At 37.0% G+C, this 13,930-nt stretch overlaps 1 long non-coding RNA gene across 1 annotated transcript; it reads left to right on the forward strand.

Annotated features, from left to right (window-relative positions):
- The first annotated feature begins 1,678 nt into the window (after positions 1-1,678).
- Positions 1,679-2,425, forward strand: LOC145619209 (uncharacterized). Its single transcript, XR_014108100.1, has 2 exons — positions 1,679-1,835; positions 2,164-2,425. It is a non-coding gene; the product is annotated as an uncharacterized LOC145619209 (long non-coding RNA).
- Positions 2,426-13,930: the final 11,505 nt, after the last annotated feature.

A 13,930-nucleotide genomic window follows, 5' to 3' on the forward strand; every position in this document is an offset into this window, starting at 1 on the left:
GGATGATTTTATTGCTTTCTAGTATCATGTTTAGGGTGCCTTTTATTCTTTCTAATAGCATGTTAGTATCATGTTAGGTTTAAAGCTTTGATCTTTATTGTTTAGTGACATGCTAGGATTTGTTATTAATCTTGTTAGTATTATGCCTAGGATCTTGCTATTACATTCAAGCTTTATTGTTAACATGGTCGTTGTTATGATTATTATTATGATTGTTAATTATTATGATTATGATTATTATTATGTTGCTTTATATAATTATTGTTATTGCTTGATCATGCCTTTTATGCATGTTTAAAGGAAATTTGTACTTGAAATCACGCTTAATAAGATAATTAATAATTTGGTTTAGGCTAATATGATTTTAATTTAAGTGATCGCCAATCATAGTTTTATTTGTGCATTAATATTCAACCAACATAGATTAAACAGGTTTAGGGTTCATATAATGTTTTTATGTTAGTCAAAAAGCGCACATGAATACGAGCGGAATAAAGTAGAGGCCTATTTTATAGGGCGGGTCCTCTCTTTTGTAGATTGGATTCATACCCTCATCCCCAAATCCTATTTGGTTCTAGACCTTATGGAGTAGACGATCTCATGGATCATTAAGGGGTGTAACCTTCACCCTGTGAACGGTTTACAAGTTCCTAAAACTTGTTGGCGACTCTTTTGCTCTCTTTTCTTTCCCTTTGGACGCCACCACACTTAAGTCTATGATCACAGTGGGGTTCAAGCTTGGGATTAATGCTTGAATTATTCCCTACAGTTTTTTGGTGACTCCACTGGGGAGGATTTCTATTTTAATTCTTAAAATTTATTTTGGCAATGATTTAGAATGAGCGGATGAGACTCGAAAAATTCTAAGTTTTCATGTGCGTAAATTTGATTAAAATTATTGTCATATGCATAAAAAAGGTCCTCATTGGATAGACCATCCGAAATGAGTCAAAAACATAGGATTTTTACACGTAGGAAATTTGAGAAATATCTTTCCCAACTAGAATTGAAATAATACTACGAAAATTGGAAAATTCAAAGAACACAGAGAGCTGCTGAGGTATGTAGGAACTAGCGTCAGAAAACAGGGCTTGTCGCCCGTAAAATGATTTGTCGCCGGGCGAGAGTTCTGTTGTCTGGCGACGAGAGCATTTTTGCGGCAACAGTCCCTGTAGTCCGGCGCCATGTTCTTCCAATACCAAGCCAGAAATTTGCCTTCTTGTTTCGACCATTTCTAGCACTGTTGGCTCGATTCTACTTCCTGATTAAGTTTTTCTCACTTTTCTGAAACCCATACGTGTTCTACATATGGACATAACCCTCTGGGGGTTCACGCTCCATCTAGGGTTGGCAAAAGCTGACCCGACCCGAAAACCCGACCCGAACCCGACCTGAAAAAAGCGGGTTAGGGTTGAAGTTTTTGACCCGAAAACTTAAATGGGTTGACACGAACCCGAACCCGAAATTAAATGGGTTAAGTTAAGGTTGGAAATCTCAACCCGAAAACGACCCACTTAACCCGAAATTATTTTCGGATCTATTGTATAAGATGATATGTACTCTACAAATAAAAACAAAAATAAAAATTTCTACACAAACCAAATAAAATTCGGCCCAAGCCCATGTTATATCTTAAAGTAGACTAAAACCCTAAAATCCTAAATGCCTACTTCACTTTTTCTCACACACTGCTCACTTATTCTTCCGTTTTCAACTTCCTTCCTCATATTTTAATTTTCTCTTTCTTTAACTCTTTTCTCAACATTTCAAATCCTCGTTGAGTTTTCCAGTTTCTATCTTCAGATGTTCATCACTTTTTGCGTTCAACCATTAAGGTAATTTCTTCATTTTGGTTTTTGTTTTATACGTTTTTGTTTTCTTTTTAAAATTGATTTTGCTTTAGATCTTTGTTGTTGTTGTTCTTGTTTGTTTTTATTGTGGTTGATTTGTTATTTATTGATATAATTATACGATTTTACTAAATTATATGGTCTTGTTCATGTTTAATTTGTTTTTCAGGGAACAATGGTCTTGTTTATATTTCTGATTAGTTCATTGTATACGGGTTTTGCATGTCTATTATTGTTGTCGTCTTGTCCATATAATTTGTTTTCAACATGTATTATTGATGTTAACTTGCTTTCATTTTACATTTTTTTGCAGCAAACATGGATCTATCCTGAAGTTTGAAAGGGTGAAAGGGATGACAAGCCTTGACATACATCGTCTCAAGAACTATGTTATATGAAATCTGTTTAGTTTTTGAATTCTAATTTGTATGTAATTCAGTAGGTAGATTTTATTTTGGCATGTAATTGTTAATTATGCTAGTTTCATTGTATAATGTCGGTGTTTTGCTTGAAAATATTAGTTTGAAAAATGAAAATATCTTAATGTTTACAAGTTAAGTAGTTTTCCTATAAAATTAAGGTTGTTTAGGCCAATATTAGCCTTATTAGGTCAAAACAACCAGATTTAAACCCAAGCTAAAATATCGGGTTAAACCAGATTACTTTCAAGGTGACCCGAACCCAATAAATTTCAGGTCATTTTCGGGTCAAAACCTGATTCAAACCCAAAAATATAAAATTCAGGTCAAATAAGGTCATTTTCAGGTTGACCCGAACCTGAAAAAATCAGGTTCAGGTTGAGGTTTTCAACCCGAATTGCTAAACGGATCAGGTTCAGGTCAGGGGGTAGCTGACCCGAAATCAGCTGACCCGAACACGAACCCGACCCGACCTGATCCGATTGCCAGCCCTAGCTCCATCTACCCAATCGAACGCTCCTGGCAACGACGGGTACATCCGAGTTTGTGATCCACCAAACCGTGGAAGCAAGTTTTTAACTTGCGAGGTCCCATCCATACGCGCCAACCCTTCCAAAGGTAAGGCTTCCGCGCGATGCATCCGAACTCATAACCATGGACCCTCTTTGACTAACCTATATCCTTGAACTTTAGAGAACTAAAGCCATGGTTAGGTTGCAAACTCATTGCATCATATTGTGACTATTTGACTACTTGTGCATCTCTTACTTGTGCATAGCTTATATGTGACTAAACTAATCGTTTGGTATCACTAGTGTTTGTAAATAAGTCTTAATAAACTAACCAATGACTAAAAGACTTTGTTTAATTAATTAATTAATTTGAACTTATAAATATGCCTTAAATCTAGTCAAATTCCTTTTAGTCAACACGGATTTTTATTCCCGTATACTGCACATGCGTCAACTTGTTTTGGTCATAGCCGGAGTTCTAGGAAGAGTTACGAGTTGTACAACCTATGGATCTGTAGCCCCGAGTTTTATCTATAATTCGAAGTTGGTTTCATCCCAATCAGAGTCACATATCAAACGTTATGACTAAAATACTATAGCATGTCCAGTTTAGTGCACATACGTGAAGTCTTAACTTAGTCTTTGCTTGAGTCTAGTCACATAGTCTAGCCACATGGTCATGACACAAGTCTTAACATGTCACCTAAACTCACTAGTCTTAGCACACACTTTGCATATGTCACCATGACCATGTCTTAGGTTCATGCATGAGTCTCTTTCCGTCATTTGAGTTGGAGGTCCATTCCATTCCTATTTCCTTTCATGTTCTCTTCCTACCTATTGTATGTCGAAAAGAGCTCGAGTCGATAAATAATAAAATAAAACTTATCCCTAATTTCCCTTTCCACAGTACTTGGTCAAGGAGAGAAGGACGATTAATCAAGGACAGCACTTTCATCCAAGTTCTACTTTTTGATAAGCCAATCGGTCGAAAAAGGAAAGCTAAGAAGATAATGGCAACTTAGGAAGAACTCAATGAACTTAGAGGTCAAGTGGCTAACATAACTGAAGTATTGAAGAATTTAGCTCTTCAAGTCAATGACCCTGTGAAGCAACAACAAATGGAGCTCATGCAAGACAGCTTGAGCAAGATATCCAATGACTATAGATTTCAGGGCATTAGCTCACAAGGGGTCTCAGTGGACAAGGAACTTCTTCCACATAAGTTCAATGCTAATGACATCCCTAAGTTCAAGCCAACAGTCAATCCTTATTTTCACTTAAGGGCCTTTGAAACTGTAATGAACATTAAGGGGATTGATAAGAATGTTTTTCACTCTTTGTTTTCACTATCTTTAGGAACCGTTTGTCAACATTGGTTCTTTTCCCTTGGTAAAGAAAAGACCTCTAATTGGGAAGAAATAAAAACGCTTTCATCGATAGATATAAATGTAACATTCAAGTTGAAACTGACCATAGACAACTTGAGATGCTAAAACAAAAAGGAAACGAAGGGTTCACTTCTTTCTTTAACAAGTGGAGGGAAACTTCCGCCAATATGATAGAAGTCCCTACTGAAAAGGAGTCTGTAAGGTTATTCATCAAGAACCTACAAGAAAAGTATTCAAAACACTTGAAATATCAACACAACTTCAATACTTTCAAGGTTGTTTACGACATAGGTATTGACATCGAAGATGACCTTGTAAAGCAAAAAGATACTAACAATAGTAACCACAGTGGCTAGAAAGGAAAGAAGAATGAAATCCTTCTTCTTCTGTAAATGCCCAGTCTAGTAACAATGTTAGTACCTTTGACCTCAATGAAGTCTTAGCCATGGATAATCAAGGACCTAAGAAGCAATTAAGGAAGGAGTTCACTCCTATTGGGATGAGCTATGATGCTGCCTTCGATCGACTCCATACTAAGGGGCTCATTACTCCCATTAGACCTATTCAAGATCCCACACCTGAAAAAAGATTTCCTAGTTGGAATCCAGATGCACATTGCAAATACCATCAAGATAGGGGTCATACTACTGAGAGCTGTTGGAAGCTAAACGAGGCCATCCAATATTTGATCGACAATAATAAGCTTCCTATACCTCCAGTCGGCAAGAAGACTGAGTGATGATAAGGCACAAGACAAGAGGCGAGCTTTAACGACAAGATTTCGTGACCTCTTTTTCTTTTTCTTTTTTTTATTTCTTTCCCCAATAAGTCTAGTGTAGGCACCTTTCATTTTCCCGTGGATTTGTTGTAGGACTTTCATTTACTTTTTCTTTTTAATAAAATGAGCATTTTATTTTCTTGCATATGATCATTGCATAAAAAAAATGTTGAATTAAGCACAAGGTATACTAATGATTTGAGACACCCCTTGTAGCCATATCATATTATCTTCACCCTTTCAAACATGCAATCCTTTCTTCATACACCACTTTGAGCCTCGTCTAATGATAGACCTTTCTTTTCTTCAACCCACATATACCTCACCTTGTGATGGGATGGTGTGCAACTTATGCAATGAACAAATATGAAAGCTTGAGTAAAATCAAAAGATTAAAATAATCAAAAAATAAATAAAAGTGTACAAAAGGGCAAGTGTTCCAATGTCTTTGATATGAAAATATCTTTGATAAGAACACGTCTCATATTGCGTCTCTTATCGAGTGCTCGGTACCGTGCCTGAGAAACATGAATGCCAAGTGAGTGATGAACCGCATGATCGAGATTTCCTACACTTACAAAAAAGATTCAAAATAAAATAAATGCACATGCAAAAGAGAGAGCTAAAAAAAAAAAGGAGTTAAAAGCCTCAAGCATAAAAAAAATACAAAGATTCAAAAGCAAGGTTGCACACCTTGGAGGGGCTTATCTAAGGTCTTGAGCCTTTATCCCCTTCTTCTTCAACCTTTAGCCTTACCACGTTACAACCCTTAAAAGACCTTTTTGAGGTATACATACACTTGTGCGAGGTTCGGCTAGAACTACGTTCGGCCTGGTTCCTAACAGATATGTAGGCAACCTCACATTGAGGTGCGGCCGTAATAGAAATGCATTCATATTCATATTCACACACTCACACCATGATCATATCAAGGGATCTCTGATGCTCATCCCTATCTACTTAGAGCTAGACTTGGGGGCTTGATCCCTACATCATTAGCTTACCTAGCCTAAGGGCCGGGTCACCCTATTTTGACTCTTTTCAATATATTTTCCACACCGTTATCCTTTGCGGCCTAACTTAGTGTCACTTTCACACATTGCACAGATACATGACCAAATGATACTTCCTTTAGGAACCCTTTGTCATGAAATCTTAACACAACGTTGAAGCATGCCTTGACATAACAAAATCACTCATCACTCGTAATCATCATCGCATCACGAAGTATGAAGTACTTAGCCTCCGCGCCTAAGTTACCTAAATACTTTCATTATCGAGTCCACTAGGATAGTCTAAGATGTTATAATCCTTATACAATGAGAGACAACGTTAACGCATTAAAGCTCATTCAACATGCACCATTAAACACTTCGATTCTTTTTCGCATCTTTCTTTTTCGGGAGAAAGTCGGTACCCTCCACAAAGAAATGAAGAATTTTTTTGCTTTTTCGAGTCGAGTGCACACACGAGTCACACGTAGTGAGTCATCATTAAGTCAAGTTTACACCTTGAGTTAAGTCAAGTCATATGTGAGTCATGACAAGTCATATACTCATATGTGTCAAACGCTTTGAGTCGAGTCATGTGAAGTCAATGAGTCAAACAACACTAAGTCTTAGGTCAACCCTAAGTTAACTAAAAGATGAGCAAAGTCCTATAGTCCAAAAAATAAAAATTCAAGTATAATAGGACGAGTAACCTTTACAAAAGATTTGAAGCAAAAGGACGCAAGAGGCTTAGCAAATTGACTAGAGTCGGCCCAATTACAGTTGGATTGACGATCGGCTTGACGATAATCAAGCAATAATCGGTCATAATCACAAATTTCCCAAGATAGAAGTTCTTTACGGAAATTAACTCAGAGAGGGTAAGGTTTACCACAAGGCAATGGAAGTTATCACTTCCAAAGAGCAAACAAGCAAGAATATTCCCGGATTTTTCTTCCAAGATGAGAGGAGTTTGAACAAAATTACATGGATCAGTAAATTAGAGATGAAGAGCTTTAATTTACAAAAGATTTGAGCAGATTTGGTTGAAAGGAAACGACCAAGTTCAAAGTTTGGAGCAGCAGCACGAGCAAAATAGGGAAGACCCGACTTCAGTGCCAGACGACAAGGCTGTCGCCTGGCGACAACATCTGTTGCTTAGAGACAAAGCAGAATTGCGGCGACAGCAGGTTCCAGCAAGCACCGGTGCGGCGACAAGATGCGTGGCCCCATAAATGATTATGCGGACCTCATACAGCAATTTGGGTTCCTTGGTACGCTAGTTAGCCCCTCTAAGAAATTTGACATGATTTATTTATCGGCTCGATTACAATCACATTAAGTGATCGACCTGATGAATGATCGTCTCACTTAGCTAAAAGCGCCTAAACATTGGCTCATTACAAAGGCACCGACATAATGGTTCATAAACAGTAGAGGCACCGACGTAATGGTTCACAAGCAGCAAAAGCGCCGACGTACTTGCATAGCAGAAGCAAAGTTCAAGCGAACTTTAAAGGAATGACAAGCGTTGATCTTCGGTAATTCTCTTCGGAAAATTATCACAACAAATTGAGGTGATTCAAGCGAAGTTATCTTCGATCATGTTCCCTGGCTTGCGGAGGATGGTCATAAAGCGGTAGAAGGTGATTTCAAGCGAAGTTATCTTCGATCATGTTCCCTGGCTTGCGGAGGATGGTTATAAAGCGGTAGAAGATCGTTTCAAGCGAAGTAATCTTCGATAGTATTCTCTGGCTTGCAGATTGACTATCACAACGGAAAATGGAGGCAGTTACATGCGTAGCAGTCTTCAGGAGGTATCCCCTAGCTTGAGGAAGATCGTCAAAAAGCTCTATTGTTCAGAGACGCGTGAACATCAACAACAACGGGATGGCATTCCCTAGCTTGTGGAAATTTGTCACAAACAACCGAAGATGGCTCCAGGCGAGGTTATCTTTGATCATGTTCTCTAGCTTGCGGTAGGAGATCGTTTCAAGCGAAGCAATCTTCGATAGTGTTCCCTGGCTTGCGGAAGATTATCACAGCGGAAATTGAAGGCAGTTACAAGCGTAGAAGTCTTCAGGCGGGATGGCATTTTCTAGCTTGTGGAAGGTCGTCAAAACAAAATGCAGCAACAAAACGGTTACCTATAGAGACGTGTGCTCGACGGTGCAAGATACGTGTTTCTTAACTCTTTTATCTATTTAACTAATGTTAGTTTGCAGGTATCGACGTTAGAAGAATGATTTAGGATCGCAGAACGTTCTAAATCATTCTCCGTCCCTATCGATACTTTGACTTTTGTTTTCGAAACATGCGTTTCTCCAAACTCAGTCAAAGTGGGAACTTCTGTAGACACCCATTTGTGTCTCCCCAAAACCAAGCCCGGTGATGAATACCTTTCACTTCAAATCATAATCGAATAAAGTGAAAGTGTGAAAAGTCTAGTGATGCGGTAGTTCTTATTAAAAAATCCTTCTTTCTGTTTTAAAAAACCTGCTCTATTTTATGAAAATAGCCAATCCAGTCTAGTTTGGTCCGTGATAAGGGTCCAATAATGGTGTAGTTGGATGGAGCTCAAACAGAGCTTTCCAACGATATATTATAAGCCCAATTCCGATGAATAATGAGGAAGTTATGGCCAAAATACTAAACTGGGTCCGGTTTGATATTTAGATACGGCCCAATGATCTAGAGGAGGGCCTATTATTATTCCTAAAGCTAGTAGGATTAATTATAGTCTCCTCGAGCTTCTAGGATGTTCTTTTCATCTCCTAGTGGAATTAGGATTAATAATTATGTAGATGAATTTTACTTGAAATAAAATAATGTTTTATTTGAAAATACAATTTTAGCCTTCGTACGGACTTTACAGCTCAATTTTATTGATAAGTGGACTACGTGCTAAAAGCGCGATAAAAACCCAAGCTGTCGCTTGGCGACAAGTTAGTTTTCTGGCGACAGCGTGGAATTTTATTCCTTTTCAAATTCTGGTCAGTTTTCTATCAATTTCCGGACTGTTTTCCTATATATAGGGTCCTGGACCTCCGTTTTTAATCATCAACAATCAATTCATAATCACCTAATCTCTCTCTCTCTCTCTTCTCTCTCGATCATTATAGCTTTCTTTCTCTCTCTCTTTCTAGCTAGCTTTTACCAAACACAATACCGTACACGTTAGATCTAGAAACACCTAGCCCAGTTCAAAGTTGCCTTTGCCCTAAACGTGAAAGGTTGATACTTTCTGAGGGTTTGGTCCCAAATCCAATCTAAACTTTTTAACTCTTTCTTTCAATTATTTAATTTAATACTTTGATTTATTTTTTCATTGAAGTTTACTAACTCGTGTATTTTGTTATTAGAAAGAGGTACGAGGCTTCAAAGTAAGTGATTAACTTACTCCCTTTTTATTTCAATGTAGAAAGCATGCTTATATTGTTTTGTTTCCTAGTATCATGTTAGGATGATTTTATTGCTTTCTAGTATCATGTTTAGGGTGCCTTTTATTCTTTCTAATAGCATGTTAGTATCATGTTAGGTTTAAAGCTTTGATCTTTATTGTTTAGTGACATGCTAGGATTTGTTATTAATCTTGTTAGTATTATGCCTAGGATCTTGCTATTACATTCAAGCTTTATTGTTAACATGGTCGTTGTTATGATTATTATTATGATTGTTAATTATTATGATTATGATTATTATTATGTTGCTTTATATAATTATTGTTATTGCTTGATCACACCTTTTATACATGTTTAAAGGGAATTTGTACTTAAAATCATGCTTAATAAGATAATTAATAATTAGGTTTAGGCTAATATGATTTTAATTCAAGTGATCACCAATAATAGTTTTATTTGTGCATTAATATTCAACGAACATAGATTAAACAGGTTTAGGGTTAATATAATGTTTTCATGTTAGTCAAAAAACGCACATGAATACGAGTAGAATAAAGTAGAGGCCTATTTTATAGGGCGGGTCCTCTCCTTTGTAGATTGGATTTGTACCCTCATCCCCGAACCCTATTTGGTTCTAGTACTTATGGAGTTGACGATCTCATGGATCGTTAAGGGGTGTAACCTTCACCCTGTGAACGGTTTACAAATTCCTAAAACTTGTTGGCGACTCTTTTGTTCTCTTTTCTTTCTCTTTGGACGCCACCATACTTAAGTGTGTGATCACAGTGGGGTTCAAGTTTGGGGTTAATGCTTGAAATATTCTCTACAGTACTGAAGGAGACTTCACCTCTGTTGTTTTATCTGTTGCCTGGGAAGCATCTTGTGACATGAAAGACAGCTCTAGAGGTCTCTGTGTATTAATGAGCACACACAACATATTACTTTATGAGATCATACATATTTAATAATGATTGCACTTAACATTTTATTTAACTCTTACACTGTGATCACATAACCACGCCAATCTAGGTTATGTATCTCTTTCACATTGTCTGCATAATTGATTATCTTGTAATCAATCACTCTGTTTGCAATTGGGGCCAAGAATGTGCTGCAAACATACATCACAAAGAATCTTTTAGAATCCTCCCCTCCTTTCTTCAAAGTCTTTAATTTGTTCTCCAAATTATTCACAATTATCTCATCATCTTCTGGAATTCCTAATTTCTTCTTCCATTCTTTTTGAATCAGCAAGTTTGATAGAGGTTGCTTCCTTAACTGAAAACTCACCTGGTTCTCAGTTACATGTGGAAGCAAGAATATATCTTCAACATCGTAGGAACTAACTGAAATTCCTTCAGCATGTCAATCTTGAACATGCAGCTGCTCTCATTGAAATGGTGACAAAGCCATGAAAGCATCTTTGTTGAAATTCTTGTTAACATATATATAAATACATATATGTATATATACACATACATATACACACACACACAGACACACACACAGACACACACACACACACACACACACACACACACACACACACACACACACACACACACACACACACACACACACACACACACACACACACACACACACACACACACACACACACATATATATATATATATATATGTATATGTATGTATGTGTGTATATATATACATATATATATGGCGGCTAAAAAGTTTTGACCCTAAAACCTCTAATAAAATTAGTGAAACACTTCACCATCTAAGCTAAAGTTTAACCATGTTTTAGAAATTAACTTTAATACTTTTACTAGTACAATATAGTACGTTGCTTTAATAATACATAGGAATTTGATCATTTATTGTAGAATTTTCAATAAATTAAAAGCTATTTATTTACACATGGAAATATGGCATACTTAGTGCTGTCAAATTTCAAACCGAAACCGTTTAATTGTCCGAAACAGACCGATCCAAATGAGAACCGAACCGATTAACAACCGTTTTTTTAAACCGAAAACCGACCCGAACCGTATGTAAATTAAATGAACCCAAAACTGAACCAATCCAAATAATGTTACACTGTATAAGAACCGAACTCGTTAATAAACCGAACCAGTTCTAAACAGAATTGAAATCAAACCGAACCGAAAAAGAACCGAACTATTTGTAACCCGAAACCGTTTGAACCGGAATAAAAACCGTTTACACCAAACCGTTAACAACCCGCCACCTGTTTGCACCGAATTGTATATAAACCGAACCGCTTTCAAACCGAACTGTTTTATTAACCGGACTTCTTATAAACGAATCGGCTACAAACTAGTAAGATCAGTATGGCTAAACTTGAAACTAAACATGATATGTTTTACAAAATCAATGAGAATTTGTATATAATATGATGTCTAAATATAAAATGATGAAGTCTCGACTTAATATAAAACTTGTTAACCAACAAAAGGTTAGCACGTACTATCAAATTTCAAACAAAAACCATTTAACTACCCGAATCTAAACGACTCGATAAACAATCGATTTTTTGAAACCGAAAGCCGACTCGAACCGTAATTTAGTAAATTCAAAATGAAACCGATCCGAATAACGTTAAACCATAGAAGAAGTGAACCAGTTATAAACTGAACAAAAAAAGAACCGAACCAGTTATAAATTGAACCGAAAAAGAACCGAACCTAGTTATAAACTGAACCGAAAAAATACCGAACTATTTCTAAGCCGAAACCGTTTCCAACCCGAAACTATCTGAACCGGGATAAAAACCATTTGCACCGAACCATTAACAAACCGCAACCCGTTTGCGCTGAACCCTTTACTACCCGGACTGTTTACAACCCGAACCGAATTAAAACCGCATCAAACCGATAACTATTTAAACCGAACTGAAACCGACCCGCGAGACACTTAAACCGTTTTCAAACCGACCCGATTTAATACCGAACCGATTTCAAATCGAACCAAACCCGAACCGTTAAACTTTTTTGACAGTACTAGGCATACTAGTATACCTTCAACTCTTCAAGCTTTCATTACTTCATTGCATGATCTAAAACTTTCCTATCACTCTATTACAAGTGTTAATAATACCCACTAATTTTTTAATATTAATTAAGCATTGACAATTACTTGCACTACATACTTCTACTCCACTTACCTAAACACTACTATAAATGATTATTATAATGCCAAATTGACTCTCCTATTCTTTTTAACAATTCTAGAGTAATAAACTAATTAATGAATGTGTGACAATAACAACAACCCCACTTCAATTAAATAATGCATCATTACATGATCCAATACTTTATGACTAAGAAATTTAAATGAATAAAAAGAAACAAGATATTTAATTTTATCATTTTTTAAAGACAATTTTATCATTAATTAATTTTATAGAAATTAACTTTATTAATTATTTCTCTGTTCCGGCGGTAGATCCTTGTCGGAAAAGTGATCAAATTAATGGGACTTGGGAGATCACTCTTGAGGAAGTTAGCCAACCCCTCGGGAGTGGTGTCCGAATCTGTCCCTACTTTGGAAAGACATCCATGACCGCAACTCTATGTTCTCAGGATGTAGCTAGTAGTTTCTATACGTTCATTTCGAACTTAGTCTTTTTTAATTGTTTGACAACATCGTTATCTTCTATAATTGGTATGGGAACTTGTTAAGTAGTAGGGATAGGTTGTGTTGTAATGGGAGGTTGCATTCTCCCGGATCTCGTGAGGACATCTATGGGTGAATCCTCTTCATCCCAAATGTCGCCTACTGGATATATTGTCGAGAGTGGAGTTTCTTCGACATCCTTGAGGTAGACATCCTCTCATCACTATCCCAAACCCCATTAATGGTAGCATCTTGTTTGTGTGGGATTTGAACTAGCTTCTTGTTATCAATCAATCGTCGGACCAAGTCTTTGAACTTGAAACAATTTTTTATAGTGTGTCCTCCTAATTGATGATATGGACAGTAATACCTATCTATCCTTTTAAGTGATTTAAATGGTCTCGGTTCTAGAGGTTGAATTTTACCATTCTCGGAGAGCATTTTGAACATATTTTCATAGGAAGTCCCAATTGGAGTATAAAACCTATTACTCCTTTTAGGTGTGTCAATTACTTGGAGGGAGAACGACTTCTTCTCCTTAGGTGGAGATCTACTTTTGAGTAGCTCGTTTCCCTCTCGCTCTTTTAAAACCTCCATGGCCTCACGTAATAAATCACTTGCTTGCAAGATAACCTAAATAAGGATGCCGCTTCTTGTTTAGTTGCACGTTCTTGTCCACAAGGAAAATGATCCTTGGCATCCTCGAAGACATCCTCCTCTTCTTCAATGAGTTTAATGAGATTTGAGGGGTCAGCTTGATTTTCCTCATCAGAAATGGCCAAGGACTCCGACAGTGGTGCATTATTAATACTTGGCTTCTTGCTAGCAAGGGCAATTGGAGTTTGTTGCTATCAATTAGATCTTGGATAGCCTCTTTTAGTTTCCAACAATTTTCCGTGAGGTGGCCCCTACCTTGATGATACTTGCAGTGTGCGTCGGGGTTCCAGTTAGCCGTTCTCTTTTCGACAGGTGGGTCCTCAAAAGGTCCAAT

The sequence above is a fragment of the Chenopodium album genome, chromosome 27, assembly GCF_948465745.1.
Source record: "Chenopodium album chromosome 27, dcCheAlbu1.1, whole genome shotgun sequence".
Classification (NCBI taxonomy): domain Eukaryota; kingdom Viridiplantae; phylum Streptophyta; class Magnoliopsida; order Caryophyllales; family Amaranthaceae; genus Chenopodium; species Chenopodium album.